Here is a 22,089-nt window from a genome sequence, read left to right on the forward strand (position 1 = left end):
TTCAGTGCCTGTCTCTACCCACTACAATGTAATCTCCACAAAGGCAGGGAGTTTCATTTGTTCACTAACATATTCCCAGTGCCAAGAAAGTTCCTGGTAGGGGCGCCTGTGTGGCTCAGTCGTTAAGCGTCTGCCTTCGGCTCAGGTCACGATCCCAGGGTCCTGGGATCGAGCCCCGCATCGGGCTCCCTGCTACGCAGGAGGCCTGCTTCTCCCTCTCCCACTCCCCCTGCTTGTGTTCCCTCTCTCACTGTCTCTCTCTCTGTCAAATAAATAAATAAAATCTTTAAAAAAAAAAAAAAAGAAAAGAAAGAAAGTTCCTGGTAGGTGCTCAATAACTGTTAAATAAATGAAAATCTGAAATGCCTGACTCTAGAAGCCATGCTGTCAACTTTAATTATTCATGCATACTAAAGAAGTCCTTTAAATAATAATATTAAAAGTGTTATTTAAACTGGGAATGTTGCTTGCCTCTAAGGAAGAGAACCAGGTAGCTGAAGGTAGAGAGATGTAGGGTAATTAAATGTATATCTCTTAAATCTTGAAGTGTATTAATGTGTTAACACTATATTAATGTGCTAACTTCATTAACTGTATCAATGTGTTAACTTAAATCTTGTACTGTACTAATGTGTTTTTCTTAATATTAATAAAATTTTAAAATTTAATAGTAATATTGTTGTTTGACTTATGTAAACGCTCCAGTTCAATCCTACATTTCCAAAATACGGAACACTACTGGCAAATATACTACATTCTTTATGTTGTTCTAGAATGTTTTAATATGATTCTTTGGGAATTTCTCAGAGCACAAGAAGTTATACATTCCTTCTTTAATGCTCCCTTAGTCTTATATTAACTAGCAATCACCTTGCCACTAGGAAATTGTTAGGTACATTCACTAGTTCACTAGTAAAACAGGCAAACAGTAAGTATGATAATGCCTTTACTAATTAGAGGGTTGTGTGCCAAAGATATTATCAGAAACTTTGTCAGTAAAGACGGCAATAACAAAGACTATTCCAGGACAGGCTCTAGTATATCAGGAACGTAAAGTCCTAGCTCTGGTAATGGGACTGGGTGGAAAGAGTGATGGAAAAGGAGACGTGGAAGCAGCTATTCTCACTTCCCATTATCCCTTATCATCACAGCTAATCCACTAGTTAGCCAGAAAGTCCCTCCCAGTTCTCTTGAAAACAGTGCTCCTCTCAACAAGACATGAAGGACACACGAAGAAGGTTACTTTCAAAAGAGGAAACCCAGCATGATAGTAATAAACTCCTTCAAGGACCAACACTAGACCTAATGGTCTTCCAAGTACTTTCTACTTGTATTATATCACAAAGGATGAGAATTATAAAACCAACTTGGAAAGAATAAGCACTGATTTCTGCCAGCTATAAGGTAATAGACAACTGCACTTCTTCATTTTCATTTTCAAATTCAGATAGTACTGCATACTTTTCCAACTCTTGTATATTAAGATATTAGGTATTACATGGTAGTATGACAAGCATAATCTTTCTGTATTTAATCACTTTAACTATATACACCTATCCTCCATCACTTAAATAATCTCTATTATTAAAAAAAAAAAAAACCACAAGACTTCTCCCCCTGAAATTATTAAGAAACAGTCTACGTAGTATTATATGAAAGATGGAACCATTAATTACTCCCTAAACTGAAATTAGGGAAAAAAGTTTGACAATGGATTGGAATCTGTCATATAAAAACTAAGTTCAGGGGCGCCTGGGTGGCTCAGTCATTAAGCGTCTGCCTTCGGCTCAGGTCATGATCTCAGGGTCCTGGGATTGAGCCCCGCATCGGGCTCCCTGCTTCTCCCTCTCCCATTCCCCCTGCTTGTGTTCCCTCTCTCGCTGTGTCTCTGTCAAATAAATAAAATCTTTAAAAAAAAACACAAAAAACTAAGTTCAACTATACTTTAAATAAATAAATAAAATTAAGTTTGGACCTAAACAAAAGCACCATAAATGGCCTTTTGTTTCAAGAGGAAAAAAAAAACACATTTTATTGCAAACAAAAAATATAAAAACAAAAGAGCAACTGTAATACTCTGGACATTCTGCCTTTCCTCTATAGCCAAAATATATAACAAAACACGAACGAGTCACAGTTCAATGTACTGATGAGTCACTGTATACAACAGGGAGCTTACTAACCAGACTCCATAGTTCTAGAACCAGTTATGAGAAATGGCTCGTGGGACTATTCTGGCTCTCACTGTACCACAGGTATGTACAGCTGGCATCAAGGTGCTGCCACCCGATCCAGGAGCACAACCAAAAAGCCTCATTATCCCAACATTCTCTAGCTCTTTCCCCATTTTGCTAGGGAAACAGATAAAACAAAAAAATACGGTATCAGAAAGTCAAGTATAATGCTTCCACCCAACACTGTTATTTCTATAATACCCTGTAAAGTTATCACCCAAACTCTAATTAAAACAAATGGACTGAATAATAATTCCTTCACTGCCTTTTTCAATGGACAATAAATATACTGGTTCTTATCCCAGCCTGCCTTTCCATTTTCTAAATCATGCTGTCATGATGGCACATGATTTCACCCATTTGTTGTATTTATAAATAGTAGAAATCAGGTAAATTGAGATATTAAATCAGACAAGTCACTTAACCTAAACATAATTTGTGTGCAGACACAGAGAAATCATGCACATGCTATGTAGAAAACTCGTACAATCATGTAACAGACAAAATTTTAAAAATGAATGTAGAAAAAATAGAGAATAAATGTTTTGGTTAACTGAAGTACTTTCTGAAACATTTAGTATGATAAACTTTTCTTAATTCAAGAGACTAAATTTTTTTGAGAGTAATTTCTTGAAACTTTGCTATTTTAAAAACAGAACTCAATATTTTATACATTTTTCTTGAGAACATTAAGTAATTGCTTTGTGTCAAATTACCAGAAATCAAGATAATATTAAACTCTTTTGAATACCTTTAATAGCAGCACGAATGATCCCGTGTTATGTGTACCTAAGGTTGTATTTCATATTTCTAAGTTAAATGTTTAAAAGAACATACATGATACAATGGAGAAATTTTATTATTTTTTTATTTTATTTTATTATTATTTTTTTTAAAGATTTTATTTATTTATTTGAGAGAGAGAGAGTGAGAGAGAGCATGAGAGGGGGAGGGCCAGAGGGAGAAGCAGACTCCCCGCTGAGCAGGGAGCCCGATGTGGGACTCGATCCTGGGACTCCAGGATCATGACCTGAGCCGAAGGCAGTCGCTTAACCAACTGAGCCACCCAGGCGCCCTACAATGGAGAAATTTTAACAAATAAACCAAATATCAGCTTTTCTGCCTTTCCAAGGAAAAGCACAACATAGAAAATAAATGAGAACCTTTACTTTCCTGTACTAAGAAATAAAAATAAGTTTTTCTAAAGTGTTCAAAGAAATAAGTTTAAGGCACTACCATCAGAAAAACTGGCCAACGAATGACATTGAATTTCCACACTTTAAAAATGCAGCAAATCCCATGATCTCATTTATATGTGGAGTCTAAAATAGTCAAACTCAGAAACAAGAGTAGAATGATGGTTGTGCTGGGGAGAGGAAGGGAATGAGGAGATGCTGGTCAAAGGGTACAAAGTTTCAGTTATGCGAAATACATAAATTCTAGAGAACTATTGTCCAGCATGGTGACTACAGTTAATAATAATGTGTTGTATACTTGAAATTTGCTGAGTAGATCTAAGATTTTTTTTTTTTTTTTTTTTAATTTATTTGAGAGAGAGAGAGAGAGAAACAGCATGAGAGGGGATAGGGTCAGAGGGAGAAGCAGGCTCCCCGCTGAGCAGGGAGCCCGATGCGGGACTCGATCCCAGGACCCTGGGATCATGACCTGAGCCGAAGGCAGTCGCTTAACCAACTGAGCCACCCAGGCGCCCGAAATTTGCTGAGTAGATCTTAAAGAGTTCTCACCATACCAAAAAATGAAAAGAAATGTTGATTAGCTTGTGTTCACTTCACAATATATACGTTTATCAAAACATCATGTTGTATTGTCAGCATACATCAAAATATAAACCTACAACTTGATATTTTTATTTTACTTATTTGAGAGAGAGAGAAAGAGAGAGAGAGCGCATGCGCACGAGCGGGGGGGGGGGGGGGGGGGAGGGGGGAGGGTAGAGTAAGAGGGACAAGCAGATTCCCTGCTGAGCAGGGAGCCTGAGGGCTCCATCCTAGGATCATGACCTGAGCTGAAGGCAGACACTTAACTGACTGAGCCACCCAGGCACCCACAACTTGATGTTCTAATCAATGTATACAATTCCTATTTGTCAATTATACCTTTAAAAAGCTGGAAAAATACTGCAAATTCTTCCACAGGTGACTATTATTGTCAAATTAATAGCCCAAACCAGATCTAAAAGTCTTTTTTTTTTTTCCCATGTAAGCAAATAGGAAAGTAATAATTTTATTATGCAGGAGATAATTTTAAAACTATGTATAGTGGCAACTGGATTTTCTTTCTAAGTCCTGGAGTATCCCCTAGTGGACCGGTAAGGAACAGGTTTTTTTGCTAAGTTGAACTTTGTTAAGTCTCTGATCATAACAAATTCACTAACAAAACTAACCCCAAAAGTATGTATTTTTCCAATTTTCTATAATAATTTCCTAATAATATAATTTAAAACAAAGGAAATTATTTTAGAAATTACTCATACCACCTCACTGATCTAAATGTCAACAATGAAATTATGAATATTAAGTAGAGTGCTTCCTAAAAAGCCAGAGATCACCAGAAATGAATTTAAGAAACTATGAAAGGAGTTTGAAAATGATTCTTTTACATACTATATAATTTCTGAAAACATGTGGAATTTGAAGAACTAAAAAATAATTTTTACAGCATCAACAACCTATACACAAAGAAAAACAAAACAATGACTATGTCATGTTTTTGCAAGCAATCAAGCAAAATCTACTGAAGAATACAAAGTATACAAAATCTTTTCAATCATACTTGAACACACTGAAAGCAGTGCTAACCGGCTTCTTCCATCCACACGGTCTTTACACATTCTGTTCCCCCTAAGACACTCTTCCCTACTCTGATCCATGGACCTAATTAATAGCTACCCACCCTTCAAATTTCAACTAAATCAACATTAACCTCCCTGACTAGATACAATTCTACTATTATTGCTTCTCATAGCATTATGTACCTCAATTTTTATTGATTTAAGTAATGTCTGCTTGTTTTGTTACAGGATTATTTAGAGAGTTCTATTATCTTACAAGGCTGTTGTGACAATTAAGTGATACCTCTGTAAACCACCTTTTAACAATGCCAGCCATCATTTAAACACTATTAGTACTGGCCCCATTAAACCTGCCGAAGATAAAATGTGCTTCTGTCATCTAAGATTATTCCTTAGAGTTTTATTCTGTCGTTAAAAACCACTTTATTGGGGCGCCTGGGTGGCTCAGTCATTAAGCATCTGCCTTCAGCTCAGGTCGTGATCCTGGGGTCCTGGGATCGAGCCCCACATCGGGTTCCTGCTTCGCGGGAAGCCTGCTTCTCCCTCTCCCACTCCCCACAGCTTGTACTCGCTGTGTCTCTGTCAAATAAAATCTTTTAAAAACAAAACAAAACAAAACACTTTATTGGGGCTCCTGGGTGGCTCAGTCAGTTAAGTGTCTGCCTTCGGCTTCGGTCATGATATCAGGGTCCTGGGATCAAGTCCCGCATCAGGCTCCCTGCTCAGCGGAGAGACTGCTTCTCCCTCTGCCTGCCACTCCCCTTACTTGTGCTCTCTCTCTCTTTGGCAAATAAATAAAATCTTAAAAAAAAAAAAAAACACTTTATTATCAGCATTAACACAGTACTGGAGTTGTTCTAGTTCATTCCTTGTCAAATTCTTTGATATCCCTCCCTTCAAGATGTAGAGCTTGATTTCCTACCCTATGAGTAGAATTAAGGACTAGCTTCTAACAAAAAGAGTAAGATGGAAGTAAATTTGTGTGACTTAGGGATTAGGTCATAAAATGTACTGTGGCATTCTGTTCACTCTCTCTAGGATTACTTGCTCTGGCAGAAGCCAGCTGCCATACAGTGAGGCCAAACAGTCCTGCAGAGGGATCCATGAGGCAAAGAACTGAGGCCTCCCACTGGCAGCCATGTGAGTGAGCCATCCTGCAAACAGATCTTACATCTCTAGACAAGCCGTCAGATGACTACAGCTCCAGTTGGCAGATTTACTGGAACCTCACAAGACACCCTTAGCCACAACCACTGAGATAAGAAACCTCCAGATTTCAGACACTGAGAAATCATTTGAGATCATAAATACTTGGGGGTAATTGGTTACTCAGCAACAAGTGCGTTGTGTTTAATAGGTTTAAAGAAAAAAGAAGATAATGATAGTAAATGAAACAATAGACACTACTGAAAAAAGACCAACAACTCAACAACAACAAAATAAATCCAATTCAAAAACGGGCAAAGGACTTGAATATCCATTGCTCCAAAGAAGATGTACAAATGGCCAACAAGCACATACAGAGATGCTCAATATCACTAGTCGTCAGGGAAATGCAAATCAAAGCTACAATGAAATACCACCTCTCACGCACCAGAAAGGCTACTATCAAAAAAAATGGAAAATAAGTGATAATGAGGATGTGGTAAAATTGGAACCCTTGTGCACTATCAGTGGGAATATAAAATGGTGCAGCCACTTTAGAAAACAGTATGGCAGGGACACCTGGGTGGCTGAGTCGGTTAAGTGTCTGCCTTCAGCTCAGGTCATGATCCCAGAGTCTTGGGATCGTGTTCTGCATCGGGCTCCTTGCTCAGCAAGGAGCCTGCTTCTCCCTCTCCCTGGCGCTCCCCTTGCTTGTGCTCTCACACTTTCTCTGGCTCTCACTCGCTCTGGCAAATAAATAAAATCTTAAAAAAAAAAAAAAGAAAAGAAAAGAGTATGGCAGGGGCGCCTGGGTGGCTCAGTCGTTGGGCGTCTGCCTTCGGCTCAGGTCATGATCCCAGGGTCCTGGGATCGAGCCCCGCATCGGGCTCCCTGCTTGGCGGGAAGCCTGCTTCTCCCTCTCCCACTCCCCCGCTTGTGTTCCTGCTCTCACTAACTCTCTCTGTCAAATAAATAAAATCTTAAAAAAAAAAAAAAAGGGTATGGCAGTTCCTCAAAAGATTAAAATAGAATTACCATATGATCCAACAATTCCACTCTGGATATATACCCCAAAGAAATTAAAGCAGGGCTCAAAGAGACATTTGTATACCTTATGTTCATAGCAGCATTATTCACAATAGTCAAAACATGGAAGTAACCCAAATGGTCCACTGACAGATGAATAAATAAAATGTAATACACACCTACAATGAAATATCATTCAGTCTTAAAAAGAAATTTTAACACATGCTACAACATGGAGGAATCTTGAGGACATCATGTTAAATGAAATAAGCCAATCACAAAGGGACTAATATTGTATAATTCCACTTTATGGCCACTATCTTTCTAAACACTGATTCTAAAAATTCTAATAAGGTAATATGCCCATAAATTAATCCAAATTGTCCATTACCTAGAAGAAATCATGGTAAGAGAACAGAGGTTAGATGTGTTTAGTCAGTTATTAAAACGTGCTAACACACAGCTGTCAACTAATTCATGACAACCTCACCATAAAGTTATGGAAAACAAAGTTTCTGTGCCTCCCACCCCCTTCTTTATTTTGTGTTTATGATATTCTTAGTTTTTTTTCCAAGTTTTTAATTCCAGTTAGTTAACATAATACAGCATTATATTAGTTTCAGGTGTACAACACAGTAATTTAACAGTTCCACACATCACCCTGTGCTCATCACCCAAAATTCTTAGTTCTTAAAATATTCAGAGCTCTAAAAATATATATATATTCATAGCTCTTAAACCAGGAATAGTTCCACTGGGCAATTTTAGAGATAAATTTAAAATTCCATTTTCTAAAACGTAATGTTCTAAACTAAACTTCTAAAGGTCTAAAACTTCCTCTTCTTTACTCACTAACCTTGCTACACAACCTCACATCAAAACAAAAAAAGAGAAACACCAACTTTGCCTTCTCTTTTTCCTGTTTAAACTTCTCCAATCTCTCCACATCTTGGAAGAGCAGAAGAAGAATACTAACAATGTTTCAGTCATTTTGTGCAAGACATAATGGCAGAAGCTTTACATACATTATCTTATTTCTCAAATCGCCCTATACAGCAGGTATTATCCTCACTTTATAACGAGGAAATAAAATAAGTTCAAACACAGTTAAACCAGAATTCTAACCCAAATCTGCCTAGTTCCAAAACCTTGTACTTCTACATCATAGTGTTCTTTTTTTTTTTTTTTTTTTTTGAAGATTTTATTTATTTATTTGAGAGAGAGAAAGCATGACAGGGGGGAGGGTCAGAGGGAGAAGCAGACTCCCTGCCGAGCAGGGAGCCCGATGCGGGACTCGATCCTGTGACTCCAGGATCATGACCTGAGCTGAAGGCAGTCGCTCAACCAACTGAGCCACCCAGGCGCCCCATCATAGTGCTTTCTTGAGTCACATTTGTGTCATTTTCAGTTCTCCTTGCAGAATAACATAGTTCTATAAATTACAGAAACTTAGCAGAGAACCTGACACCAAGATCCAGTTTCACAAAAACAGAACCGTAGAAGTTTCCCAGTCACAAATTAATAACTTTTTTCCCTCTCCTACAGACCCCAAACTTATTTTTAGTATCATTTGTTCTATTACCCTATTTAGACACATCTTAAACCAAAAAATGTCATCTACCTATTGGAGACTTCTGTGTCTAGAGGCTTTATCTGAGCATAATGACTCCAGTTATAAATTTACCTGACCTACTGTTGTGTTGGGGGGGGGGTCCCATTCCACCTCCAGCTTTTGATGATTCACTAGGCAGACTCAGAGGACTCACCACATTGTCAAAGCAAAAGGAAACAAAGCAAAAGCAGCAAAAAGAAAAGGCAGATGGGGCCAAGTATAGAAAAAACCAAACACAAGTTTCCAAGAGCCTTTTCCCAGGGGAGTCATACCAGATACACTTAACTCCTCCAGAAATGAAGTGTAACGTGTAAAATACTGTCTACAGGGTAAGCTCATCAGCGATTCAGCAAGGTTTTTCCTGGGGGCTGGTCAGGTAGGCACTCTCTGCCTACCATGTACCAAAATTCTAGACTCCTAGAGGGAAAGCAGGTGTTTCACATAAACTACATTTTTTGTACAAAGAGTTTAGGCACAGTGAGTCACTCTTCGCAGTTCTGGGAATGGTGGGAACCCTCTTAAAATCCAAGTCCCAAACATCAGCGATGAGCCAACCTTGTGGGGTGCCTGGGTAGCTTGGTCACTTAAGCATCTGCCTTCAGCTCAAGTCATGATCTCAGGATCCTGGGATTGAGCCCCACATCGGGCTCCTTGCTCAGCAGGGAGTCTGCTTCTCCCTCTACCCCCCGCCCCCACTCATGCTCTCTCTCAAATAAAATCTTAAAAAAAAAAGAGCCAACTTTATTGTAAGCAGGCTATTCTAAGGAAATCAGTCTCAAGTCCGCTATGTTAACTCTTTTCTGCACAACTGAGATGTTCCTTTTAGAAATAACATTTTGTGGGATGCCTGGGTGGCTCAGTCGGTTAAGCATCTGCCTTCAGCTCAGGTCATGATCCCAGGGTCCTGGGACTGAGCCCCATATCGGGCTCCCCGCTCAGCCGGGAGCCTGCTTCTCCCTCTGCCTGCTCCTCCCTCTGCCTGCTCTGCCTGCCACTCTCCCTGATTGTGCTGGCGCTCTCTCTCTGACAAATAAAATTTTTTTTAAAAAGAACATTTTGGGGCGCCTGGGTGGCTCAGCCATTAAGCATCTGCCTTCGGCTCAGGTCATGATCCCAGGGTCCTGGGATCGAGCCCCACATCGGGCTCTCTGCTCAGCAGGAAGCCTGCTTCTCCCTCTCCCACTCCCCCTGCTTGTGTTCCCTCTCTCGCTGTCTCTGTCAATTAAATAAATAAATAAAATCTTTAAAAATAAATAAATAAATAAAGGAACATTTTGTTTTGTTTTTGGCGATCTGTTTTTTTCTATACAAAATGGGTCCCCATTTCCTGTCATTTTAACTAAGATGTCCTTTTCTGAGATTTATATGTTTTTTCTGACTTATCAGCTACTTATGCCCAAGTTCTAAAACTCTTTTACAAAGCCACACAACACGGTATGATTAAATTCTATATCCTTAAGAAGAATACCTGTGAGGAAAAAAATCCTTTTAAGATTTAAAGACATTAAAAAATTAATCTTAGCACACTGGAATATATACATCATTTGATGCAACTTAATACATATTACTGATCATCTATACTGTAACAGAATCAGTAACTGTTAATGTTCTTAAAAAATTTTTTTTAAGTAGGCCTCAGTCCCAGGAGATTTCTACATATTACCAGTTAATATGTACATTTACAAATTAGCTGTTAACACTGTGGGAGTGATATTCTTTTATAAATCGCCACCTAAAAACTAGACAGTAAACCCACGCTTCCTTCTTCTTGAAAGAAATTAAACAACTCATGACATTTAAAAGGAATAGAATATAACCCTGCTGTCCTCCTCCACATTTTATTTTCAAAAGAGTTAATGCCTCAGACTAAGTATGTTCTGTTCAAAGGAATATATAAAAAATTATAATCATAGGAATATTTTACTCCAGCTTAAAAAAAGGAAGGGATTTTAAATATACATATACAAGTCTGTACTTAAGTTTTTGGTTGTATCAGCAAATTGAACAATGCTGGAGTGTAAGTGATTTAGTGATTGATCTATACCCTGCGATAATTGATGAAATGTCTTCTACTTGTTTCCCTATAATCTCTTCCATTAACATACATCCTGTCCTTAAATAAACTTAATATGAGCTCAGCAGAATGAAGAATACAGAAGCCTCCAAGAAACTTAATGAGGAAACAGGAATAACAATAAAAATTGTAGGGGCGCCTGGGTGGCTCAGTCGTTAAGCGTCTGCCTTCGGCTCAGGGCATGGTCCCGGGGTCCTGGGATCGAGCCCCGCATCGGGCTCCCTGCTTGGCGGGAAGCCTGCTTCTCCCTCTCCCACTCCCCCTGCTTGTGTTCCCTCTCTCGCTGTGTCTCTCTCTGTCAAATAAATAAATAAATAAATCTTAAAAAAAAACCCAAAAACACAATAAAAATTGTAAGGCAAAAGTATGGATATTAAATAGTGTGAGAAGTAAATACAGAAGTCTTAAAAAGAGGCCCCAAAAAACCCTTTCTCCTTTAAGATTTGTAAGGTTCAAAAATACAGCTGACCCATGAACGACATGGAATTGAACTGCCTGGGTGCACTTATACACGGATTCTTTTCAATAAATACAGTACAGTACTATAAATGAATTTTCCTTAGGACTTTAATTTTGTTAATATAGTTGACACACAATGTTACATTTGTTTCAGGTGTACAACAGTGATTTAACAACTCTATACATTATGCTGCGCTCACCACAAATATAGCTACCACCCGTCACCACGCACTGACTATATTCTCTACGTTGTGCCTTTTACTCCAGTGACTTATTCCATAACTGGGAGCCTGCACCTCCCACTCCCGTTCACCCATTTTGTCCATCCTCCCATTTCCCCTACACTCTGGCAACCATCAGTTTATTCTCTGTATTTATAGGTCTGATTCTGCTTTTTGTTTATTCATTTCTTTTGGTTTTTAGATTCCACATTGAGTGAAATCATATTTATCTTTCTCAGTCTGACTTATTTCACTTAGCATAATACCCTCTAGGTCCATCCATGTTATCACAAATGGCAAGATATTATCCTTTTTAATGGCTGCATAATATTCCATTATGTACATACACCACATCTTCCTTACCCATTCATCTATTATGGACATTTAGACTGCTTCCATATCTTGGCTATTTCTTAACATTTTATTTTCTCTAGTTTATTTTATTGTAAGTATATAGTATATGTGTAACATACAAAATATGTATTAATTGACTGTTTATGTTATTAGTAAGGCTTCTAGTCAACAGTAAGCTATTAGTAGTTAAGCTTTTGGGAAGTCAAAGTTATACATGGATTTTTAACTGCAGGGGAATTGGTACCCTTAACCCCCATACTGTTCAAGGATCAAGTGTAAAGTGAAAAAACTAACAAAAAAATTGCATGTATGTTTTGTACACATTTTGGTTAACAATACAAATTACATGCATAAAGAGGGTTTCAGAGGATACATATCAAAATTTAATGACTGTTGTCTCTAAATAAGAAGGTGGGTTTGGGGATTTGTTTTTACTTTTTTTATGTTCTTTTATTCCTGTAATGAAATATATGCTTTTGTAATAAGAAAAAATTATTTTCCTTTCCCTTTAAAGAAATAAAGGAAAGAGTAGTAAGTTAGCTTTTTTCCCTTTTTTCTAATTTAAAACATGAAGCAAGGGATTTATAATTTTTTTTAAAGAGTTTATTTGAGAGAAAGAGAGCACGTGTGTAAGTGGTGGGGAGGAGAAGGGGAGGGAGAGGGAAAGGTAAAGAATCCCAAGCAGACTCTGAACTGAGCGTAGAGCCCAACACGGGGTTTGATCCCAAGAGACCATGACCTGAGCCGAAACCAAGAGCTGAATGCTTAACCAACCGAGCCACCCAGGCGCCCCACAAGGATTTATATTTAATAAACATGTTATACTTGGATAAATAATAATAAAAAACACAAACATATTACACTTGGTCATTCTGCTGGCTTTGTAAGCTGTCCCTTAAAACTCAGTCAAATCTAAAACTAAATGCTCCAGGAAAGATCTTCAAGTGAGAAAACAGTTAATATGCACCATCACCCTCCCTGTTAGTACCGACTGCCCTCTCACTGAGGTCCTCAAGGTAACTTTCTTAAATCATTCTTCACTTCACTTCTATTATTTTCCCAAAGATCATCTTCAAAGTAAACAGTTTTCTGTTTGTTGCAAGTAACAAAAAACATCTATATTGTTTTTAGAAAGTTATATACAAAAGCCCATGCATTAAAAGAAGCATCTTGGTATACTAGAAAGCACAGGGTGTTACAGTCTTACATTACATTCCAGCTCAGGTTGTGCCACTTACTATACATTATTTAATTTAGTATGAATAGGAAATAAGAGGATCGTTTTGTGGTAGGTTGTGTTAACACTTCTCTTTAAACAATACATACTCACTGTGAAAAAGAAATTCAAATAATATAGACATATGTAGAGTTAAAAGTGGAAGTTCCCTTTACATCTCCACTCCCACCACCCACCAAGGAGCCTAAGAAAGTACTAGTAAGATGTTCTAACAGACCGGCTAATTGACCTATCACATGCACTCTCTTGCAAATAAATAAAATCTTAAAAAAAAAAGGTACCAAAACTAAAGCAGTGTGATACTGGCACATAATTAGACAGGCAAATCATCAGAACATGAAATACAAAAGTAGAATTGGGGCGCCTGGGTGGCTCAGTTGGTTAAGCGACTGCCTTCAGCTCAGGTCATGATCCTGGAGTTCCGGGATCGAGTCCCACATCGGGCTCCCTGCTCAGCAGGAAGTCTGCTTCTCCCTCTGACGCTCCCCCCTCTCATGCTCTCTCTGTCTCTATCTCATTCTCTCTCTCAAATAAATAAATAAAATCTTAAAAAAAAAAAAAAAGTAGAATTGAATGTGCACAGGATTTTAGTATACAAAAATGTGAATAAAAGTTTATTCAGGGCGCCTGGGTGGCTCAGTCACTTAAGCATCTGCCTTCGGCTCAGGTCATGAGTCTGCTTCTCCCTCTGCCTGCCGCTCCCCCTGCTTGTGCTGTCAAATAAATAAATAAAATCTCAAAGAAAAAAAAAAAAAAAAAGACGGGCGCCTGGGTGGCTTAGTTGGTTAAGCGACTGCCTTCGGCTCAGGTCATGATCCCGGGGTCCTGGGATCGAGCCCCACATCGGGCTCCCCCTGCTCTGCGGGGAGCCTGCTTCTCCTCTCCCTCTGCCTGCCACTCCCCCTGCTTGTGCTCTCTCTCTCTGTCATATAAATACAATCTTTTTTTTTTTTTTTTTAAACCTTTTTTTTTTTTTTTTTTTAAAGATTTTATTTATTTATTTGACAGAGAGAGAGATAGCGAGAGCAGGAACACAAGCAGGGGGAGTGGGAGAGGGAGAAGCAGGCTTCCTGCCAAGCAGGGAGCCCGATGTGGGACTCGATCCCAGGACCCTGGGATCATGACCTGAGCCGAAGGCAGACGCTTAACGACTGAGCCACCCAGGCGCCCCATATAAATACAATCTTAAAAAAAAAAGATAGTTTATTCAATAAGTAGTTATTATGAAATACCCATATCCTTTCTTGTCAGCAAGTCCAATTCAAGGCATTTATCCTATAGCTACACTAACATGTTTGAAATAAAACATAAGGTTTTTCACTGCAGCACTGTATGAGAACAACCTAAATATATAATTCATCCCTACAATGAAATGTTATCCACTCATTTAAATTTTTTTTAAAAAGCAAGTTCTTTATTTACTAACATGAAGAATCTCCAAGATAAATTAAGTGAAAAAAAGCAAGGTGCAAAACAGGGCATATGATGTTTCCACTGGTCTTAAAAAAAAAAAAAAAAAAAAGGACTGGGGAGATACACAGGCATACATATACATATATATCTCTGGAAGTATACACAAGACACTGGTGAACGGATTGCCAAAATTTGAGTGACCAGAGGAAAGGAAGTGGCAGAAACACTTCTGTACCATATGAATTTTAAACCATGTAAAGGTACTGACCATTCGATAGGCAAATGATTTAAATTTTAAAAGAGAAAGACTGAGGGCGCCTGGGTGGCTCAGTCGTTAAGCGTCTGCCTTCGGCTCAGGTCATGATCCCAGGGTCCTGGGATCGAGTCCCACATCGGGCTCCCTGTTCGGCGGGAAGCCTGCTTCTCCCTCTCCCACTCCCCCTGCTTGTGTTCCTGCTCTCGCTATCTCTCTCTCTGTCAAATAAATAAATAAAATCTTTAAAAAAAAAATAAAAAAAAAAAATAAAAGAGAAAGACTGAGCCATTTAGCAGCAAGGATTAATGCCAGAAGAATATATCGGGAGTTTTCATGATAAAGAGAAGCTCAACAGCCATTACACTCCATATACAAGCTAAAACCAAGAAAGCCAGCTGGAAGAAAAGGAAAACTGAACAGATGTACACAGCAAAAAAGATGCCAAAACCTTGCAGCCTCTGAAAGAGAAAGATGGAGTATGCAGTCTTAATTTCTAATTGCTTACCAGCTCCAGTTTCCGTGAGGCCCAGCGGCACGATGATCCCTATCTATGGCGTGTCATCATCTCCAGTGTACCCACATACAACACTCTCTTCTACCACCTTCTGGAGTTAGTGCCACTGCTTCACCATTCCTTTTCTCCTTACGGCCCCTAACTAGCTTTTCTACCTATATGAATGAGAAAATACTTCAGGATGATTTCCAAGTGCCTTTTGTAGAGAGGAAAGATTATGATTTACCTAAGTGCTGGAAACAACTAATCACAATGCTGATAACTGTATCAAAACAGAATAAAACTACACATTATGCTCACCTATATATCCAGAAGCACTGAAATCTGGTAACCAAACACAGGCACAGAACAAGCCTAAGTACAATATACTACCCTGTATTAAGGTTTCAACATCATCATAATTGTTATTTAAATGCATTTAGAACTTTTAAAACTTAAGTATATTAACCAATAAAAATATTAGCCATTTTTTAAGTTGCTTTTCTATCACTTTTTTCTATCGCTTTTTTGCTTTTTTATCATTTTTTGAGCACTTTTATCATTCACCACGCACTCTCTGGGAATTTTAGTAATAATAATTTTCACAACAACTCTGTAAAGTAGGTACTATTAGCATGACTATCTTACAGATTAAAAAACACATAGAAAGTAAGTAACTTGTCCAGAAATTCAATTCCCAAGGTCTCTCAGGGTTCTAAATTTGTCATACCTACGTCAAGATACAGAGTCACAAATTAATCTAGGCTTTAAGCCACATAGTCTAATACCAGAATCCTTGCTGTTAACAGCATGCTTAAAAATGGCTGCAGCTCTGACTGATGTTTACAATCGAAAGCACTCAACTAGGGAACCCAAATGCTTCAAGAATTCCAAGTGTAAAAAATCTGTCTACATCAAGATCAGAGAGCAAACACAAAGTCATTCTTGGTAGATCAGTAATCTCTTAAATATATTTTTTTAAAGAAATATTTTCCTGCTAATAGTAATTATCTAGCTTTCTTTTATTAATATTTCTTTCAAATTCAATTCTAATATATTTTTTAAGATTTTATTTATTTATTTGACAGAGAGAGAGCGAGAGAGGGAACACAAGCAAGAGAAGTGGGAGAGGGAGAAGAGGCTTCCCGCCAAGCAGGGGGCCCAACGTGGGGCTCGATCCCAGGACCCTGGGATTATGACCTGAGTTGAAGGCAGATGCTTAACGACTGAGCCACCCAGATGCCCCTCAAATTCAATTCTAAAATATACCTGAGGAAGGCATAAAAATAACACATGAAGGTTAGTCTCAAAATGAACAAAACAGTAATATTTACTAATCCTTATTAAAGTGAATTATACATGTTATATTCTCTTTTACCTTTTATTACATTATCATGAAAGCTCTAAGAAGACAGTGGAGCATCACTATAGGGTATCTTCCCGTAAGGGCAAGAGAGAATTGGGAAACCCACAAAACTTAAGCCAACTTCTGCTTCCTACTAGCTCTGTGGTCTTAAAGGAGACTTAATCTAACTCAACTAAACATCTTCATTTTCACCCTAGCTAAAACTACAAAGTATGTATAGCTCTCAGGCTTCTTTTTCATGCATTGTATTTTTTTTACTAAGTAGTTTTTTAATTTTAATTCCAATATAGCTAACATACAGTGTTATATTAGTTTCAGGGGTACAATACAGTGATTCTACAATTCTATACATTACTCAGTGCCCATCATGATGGTTGACTCTTTAATTCTCATTACCTATTTCACCCATCCCCCACCGACCTCCCTTCTGGTAACCATCAGTTTGTTCTCTATAGTTAAGAGTCGGCTTCTTGGTTTGTCCTTTTTCCCCCCTTTGTTCATTTGTTTTGTTTCTTAAATTCCACATATGTGTGAATCAGATGGTATTTGTCTTTCTCTGACTGACTTATTTCGCTTAGCATAATGCTCTCTAGCTCTATCCATGTTGTTGCAAATGGCAAGATTTCATTCCTTTTTATGGCTGAATAATATTCCAGTGTGTGTGTGTGTGTGTGTGTGTGTGTGTGTGTGTGACACACACACACACACACACACACATCTTCTTTATCCATTCATCAGTCAATGGACACGGGCTGCTTCCATAGTTTGGCTATTGTAGATAATGCTGCAATAAACATACAGGTGCATTACAGGTACATGTATCCCTCTGAAGTAGTGTTTTTGTATTCTTTGGGTAAATAGTGCAATTACTAGATTGTAGGGTAATTCTATTTCTAACTTTTTGAGGAAGCTCCATACTGTGTTCCACAGTGGCTGCACCAGTTTGCATTCTCACCAACAGTACATGAGGGTTTTTCTCCACATCCTTGCCAATACTTGTTGTTTCTTGTTTTTTATTTTAGCCATTCTGACGGGTGTGAGGTGGCATCTCACTGTAGTTTTGAATTGCATTTCCCTGATGATTAGTGATGTTGAGCATCTTTTCATGTGTCTGCTGGTCATTATTATGTCTTCTTTAGAGAAATGTCTGTTCATGTCTTCTGCCCATGTTTAATTAGATTGTTTTCTCCCAGGGTTGTTTTGAGGATTAAATGAGATGGTAGAATAAAGTGGCACACAAGCACCCAATTCTCTCCCAATGCTACTACGCTAGTATGAAAGCATAATGGTTAAAAGCGTAACTTCTCAAGTTACACCCTGCCTTATTTTGAGACCCATTTTCATTATTTATTGGATTAAGATTAAATGAGATTCTCGCAGCAGTTTGGCACATAAATGCTAAGTATTATATAAATAATACTACCAAAAGCAAAAAATAGGTTTCAACAAAAGGTAACTAGAAACTAAACCTAGAAAAATAAGACTAAATCTTTCTGTGCTCTACTGCTAAGCTATGTGTCCACAATCAACTTGTTTCACCTCCTGAAGCATTAGTTTACCCATCTGTAAATCAAGTGTATTAGAATACAGGATTTCTAAGGTCTCTCCCAGGTCTAAATTTTCATACCTGTGTCTACTTGGCTACCAAAACCATACATTTTATATTAAAACAATCAATGCCCTGGGGCACCTGCGTGGCTCAGCTGGTTAAGCATTGGACTCTTGATTTTGGCTCAGGTCATGATCTCAGGGTCGTGAGATCAAGCCCACGTTGGCTCCGCTCTCAGTGGGGAGTCAGCTTGAGATTCTCTCTCTCCCTCTGCCCTTCCCCACCATGTATGCACTCACGCACACTCTCTCTCAAATTAAAAAAAAAAAAAAAAAAAAAAGCCAACACCCTCACACACATACACACACTCTGAGGGAAAAGAAAAATCAGCAAGAGATTGAGAAATTAGAGATTCAGAGAAATGGTCAATAATGGCAAGCTCTACAACTCCAGCTGAAGTTTTATTTTAAAGATTTATTTATTTGGGGGGGCATGCAAGCACTCATGTGGTGGGGATGGGACGGGGGAGAAGGAGCAAGACTCTCAAGCAGACTTCCTGCTGAGCAAGGAGCTGATGTAGGACTCAATCTCCCGACCCTGAGATCATGACCTGAGCTGAAATCAAGAGCTGGGACACTTAACAGACTGAGCCACCCAGGTGCCCCTCCAGTTGAAGATTTTAAGTTTATTTATTTAGAATCTCTACACCCTGGGGTGCCTGCGTGGCTCAGATGGTTAAGCATCTGCCTTTGGATCAGGTCATGATCCCAGAGTCCTGGGGTCAAGCCCTACATCAGGCTCCCTGCTCAGCAGGGAATCTGCTTCTCCCTCTCCCTCTGCCTCTCCCCCTGCTTGTGCTCTGTCTCAAATGAATAAAATCTTTTTTTAAAAAAAGGGAACACAAGCAGGGGGAGCAGGAGAGGGAGAAGCAGGCTTCCCACTGCGCTGGGAGCCCAACTTGGGGCTCGATCCCAGGATCCCGGGACCATGACCCGAGCCAAAGGCAGACGCCCAACGACTGAGCCACCCAGGCGCCCCAATAAATAAAATCTTTAAAAAAAAAATCTCTACACCCAAGCCGGGATTCGAACTCATGACCCTGAGATCAAGAGTTACATGCTCTACTGACTGAGCCAGCCAGGTTGCCCCCTGGGGAAAAAAAATTTTTTTTTTAAATAGGCTCCACGCCCAGCTTGGAGCCCAACACATGCCTTGAATTCACAACCCTGAGAGCAAGACCTGAGCTGAAATCGAGAGCTGGACACTTAATTGACTGAGCCACCCAGGCGCCCCTTAAAAGTGATACCTAAAAATAATGAAAAAGTGCTAAATTAAAAAAAAAAAAAAAAGAAAAAAGTGCTAAATTTATAGTTGCTACAAAAAATCTGAAAATACTTACCAGATGTTTTGAGTACCTACCTACCTCACAAAGACTCTCCTGAAAAGTCCTTCTCACACATGGTATGCCCACAGCAGCCAAACATATTCTAGGTCAGTAGTTTTCCACCAGGGGTAATTTTACCCCCAGGAGGATACTGGCAATATCTACAGACATTTTTTGGTCGTCATAATTAGACAGTGAGTGCTACTGACATTTAGTTATTAGGGGCCAGAGATGCTGCTAAACATTCTACAATGCACAGGACAGTCCCCACCCACCACCACAACAAAATCCAGCCCAAAATGTCAATATTCTGGAGACTGAGAAACCCTATTATAGGTGATCTGACCAATCACAATGACTGTCCTGGGAGTTTGGAAATGAGACTAAGAAATGAAAGTTTATTATAAACCATCCTCTTGATCAAAGAGATTTTAAAAAGTTGTAAAGTGTGATATGAATTGAATGTCTAAGAGGGACGAATAAAGTGAGTAGCCAAAAGAAAAGAAAGAAAATAAATATTGCCTGAGTTTCTAGCAGCCTTTCACTTCCTGTTTCTGGACCAGCCTAGCTGCATTCCTGTCTTGAACCTCCACTGTCCCCATATAAATTTTCTATAGATTACATAATCTGGAGTTGGTCTCTATTACTTCTAACCAAGAGTCCTACTCTCACACATATCACCCACAGAAAACCGCTAAGGCAGAAGACTCGACTACAGTAGAGTATATAACAGTTCAACACTATTAAATCAAAAAATTAATAAGTAAATCAAATAAATTTGGTGAAATTTTATAATAATGAAAACCAATGGTGAGATATAGAAAAAAGATCAATGAATACTAATCTATAAATATATGGATATCAGGAAATAGATTAGACTAGTAATGTGATAACCAGAAAAATAGTCAAAACTTTCTAAACTAGCAAGACAACCAAAATCCAAAGATACAGGTGGTACACTATGTAAAGATTCAGAAATAATCCTTTAAGACAGACTTCTCAAAGATCTACCTATCAAGTTCTTAAGCTTTAAGAAGAAGAATTTTATACAACTCAATAGCACAAAAATTCTATTAAAAAATGGGCAGAGGAGGGGCACCTGGGTGGCTCAGTTGGGGCATGTGCCTTCGGCTCGGGTCATGATCCCAGGGTCCTGGGATCGAGCACCGCATTGGGCTCCCTGCTCAGCGGGAAGCCTGCTTCTCCCTCCCCCACCCCCCCTGCTTGTGTTCCCTCTCTGTGTTTCTCTGTCAAATAAATAAATAAAATCTTTAAAAAAAAATAAAAATAGGGGCACCTGGGTGGCTCAGTCCTTAAGCGTCTGCCTTCGGCTCAGGTCGTGATCCCAGGGCCCTGGGATTGAGCCCCGCATCAGGTTCCCTGCTCAGCGGGAAGCCTGCTTCTCCCTCTCCCACTCCCCCTCCTTGTGTTCCCTCTCTCGCTGTGTCTCTCTCTGTCAAATAAATAAAATCTTTAAAAATAAATAAAATAAAAATAAAAATGGGCAGAGGAAATGAACATTTTTCCAAAGACACACAGAGCCAACAATGATATGAAAAGGTACTGAAAAATCACTAATCAAGAAAATGCAAATCAAAACCACAATATCACCTCACACCTGTTAGAATAGCTATAACCAAAAAGATAAGATAACCAGCGTTACCACCCTTGTGCATTGTTGGTGGGAATGTAAACTGGTATAGCCACTATGGAAAATAGTATAGAGGTTCCTCAAAAAAATTAAAAAACAGAACTACCATATGATCCAGCAATCCCACTTCTAAGTTTGTATCCAAAAAAATTACACTTGCAATTACAACAAAAATTATAAAATGCCCACAAATAAGCCTAACAAGAAATACCCAAACAGTAACTGAAAGCTCTTTTTTACTTAAAGACATTTTTTTACTTAAAGGCAAAGCGATACCATTCTTGGAATTAAGTACACAATGATGCAACAATGTCAATTTGCCTGCAAATTAACCAATAATTCAATAGAATTACTATCAAAATCCCATCGAGATTTCTAAATCTTAATCTAATCCTAGTGATCTTTGAAGGACATAACATCCAAATAAATTCTGAAAAAGAACACAATAATGGGGAGCTACCCAGATAAACATATATGCTTTAAACTTATAATCAAATTATTATAATTAAAGTAATATGTAAAACAATGTGTAGGAAGAGAAAGATGAATGGAATCATGGAGGTAATTTTTCAAAGAACTGTGTACATTTGAGAATTTGATATATGAGAAATATGGCTCTTCAAAGCAGTGGGAATTGATGAACTATTCACTTGTTAGTATTAGTACAATGCAAAAATATTAAGTTGGTTCCAACCAACCATCAATGAATGAATGAATGAATGAATGGATGAATATTTCACATAGGTTCAAGTTGGTAATGCAAGGGGAAAAAATACCAGAAGAGAAAAACAGGAGATCTTTG

The 22,089-nt window shown here is 38.5% G+C and overlaps 1 protein-coding gene across 4 annotated transcripts in view; it reads right to left on the reverse strand.

The window, feature by feature from the left end:
• Positions 1 to 22,089, reverse strand: part of ABL2 (ABL proto-oncogene 2, non-receptor tyrosine kinase) — a 112,954-nt gene that overhangs the window by 79,847 nt on the left and 11,018 nt on the right. The window lies entirely within an intron of this gene.

This window comes from Halichoerus grypus, chromosome 7, assembly GCF_964656455.1.
Source record: "Halichoerus grypus chromosome 7, mHalGry1.hap1.1, whole genome shotgun sequence".
Taxonomy (NCBI): Eukaryota; Metazoa; Chordata; class Mammalia; order Carnivora; family Phocidae; genus Halichoerus; species Halichoerus grypus.